Raw genomic sequence first — 1,783 nt, 5'->3', positions numbered from 1 at the left:
GTCTGCAGATGAACAGCATGTCATGAAAACCTAGTTCATTAAAGGATGTCATGAATTATTGGCTTACACCTAAAAGTATTTGTTCCACTACACTCTCAAAATTGTGACTTTGATCTCTGAATTCTGACTTTTAAATTCAGAATTCTGGAACAAACTCACAATTTGGACTTTTACCTCAGAAATCTGACTTTGTTCTAGGATTCTGWGATTAAAAAGTCAGAATTCTGATGTATTTTGTAGAACTCTGAGATCAATGTTAGAATTTGGACTTTAACCTCAGAATTTTAGAACAAGGTCAGTATTCTGACTTTTTATTTTTTACTGTTTATATGAACTTTTTACTATTCTAGAACAATCTCAGAATTCTACTAAAAAAAGTAAGAATTCTAAGATTTTGTTCTCCGAATTCTAGGAAAAATAGAACTTTAATTATGTCAGAATAAAAAAAGAGGATCTCTGTATTTTTGACTTTTTAATCTCAGAATTCTAGAACAAAGTCAGGATCCTTGAACAAATCAGAATTCTGAGATAAAGGTCGGATTTCTGACATTACAGTAATCTCAGCTCTGAGTTTCTCAGAATTAATGTGACAATTCTGGGATCAAAGTCAGAATTCTGATTCTTTCAAGAAATCTGGCATCAGTAACAGAATTCAGAAGTTTTCTCAAGAAATCTGRGATTACTTAATTATCTGCATATTTCAGAGTACATTATGTTTTTAAATTATCAGTGTAAATATGAACCCAAATAACATGGATAACTTTTAATACGATTAAAAAATATCTACAGTTTGAAAACAAAGCTGATGTGTAAATGATGATAAAACCAACACTTCAGCATGTCTAGTTTTTCTTTTATTGTTTCTTTGTTTAGCAGGTTTTAGTGAGGGATCACTGCAACAGGCCGCTGAAGACATGGAAATGTGATTTTTGCAGCTGGACAGCATAGCATACAGAAAGTATRTGGTTATTGCAATATGACTGTGTTCCAATAAGAAGACATGTACAAATCCAAGGCTGTCCACATTTCTTGAGCCCCCTGATAAGATGGAATCAAACTGATAACAGGTCAGTTTTTATTTCTTTAATGAAAGTCTTGTTCAGTAAAGGTCAACAGTGCAAAGCTATTTCAACTGAGGGGGAAAAAAACATTAGGGGCTTTGGGAATACTAGGAAGAATGTCCCGAGGGATTAGAAACCATTTCGTTTCATGGACTGATACGCTCACAAACACCTCTATACACTTAGATATATCACACACAGACACTCAGAGATGGAAGGGGGGAAAAAAATCTGCTGTTCCAGTTCAGCAGTCAAGCCTCTCAGCCTTTCAGCTCCCTGACTTCTCAAATTGACAATTTTCTCACAACTGTTRTCCAAAAAGATGAGAAGTTCCTGTAAACGCTGCTGAAATGGTGGCTGTTTGCACACAAGAACAGATGTTTACACACAAACAAATGGTAGGAAATGTAAGAATCCTGAACGATAAAAGACTAAATGCCTAATGAGGAGAAAAGCAGGGGRAAAAAGAAACAATTGCTCCCTCTAGTGGTTCATATTTTTTATATTTCAAGTTTAAAATTGGGAGTTTACAGTTTTTCTCGATTGTTTACACACATTTTCTGAAAGCATGCTTCAYGTTCTCAGAAMCCTAAACACAAATCCAAAAATCACACACACAATGGGCAAAACAACTTATTTCTACTGCAAAATGAAACAACATTTAAAACTACACCTGGACCTGGATTAAGTTCAATATTTCCAATGACTAAAAGAATATTAAA

The sequence above is a fragment of the Austrofundulus limnaeus genome, unplaced genomic scaffold, assembly GCF_001266775.1.
Source record: "Austrofundulus limnaeus strain Quisiro unplaced genomic scaffold, Austrofundulus_limnaeus-1.0 Scaffold432, whole genome shotgun sequence".
Lineage (NCBI taxonomy): Eukaryota > Metazoa > Chordata > Actinopteri > Cyprinodontiformes > Rivulidae > Austrofundulus > Austrofundulus limnaeus.
This window is presented reverse-complemented; position numbering follows the sequence as displayed.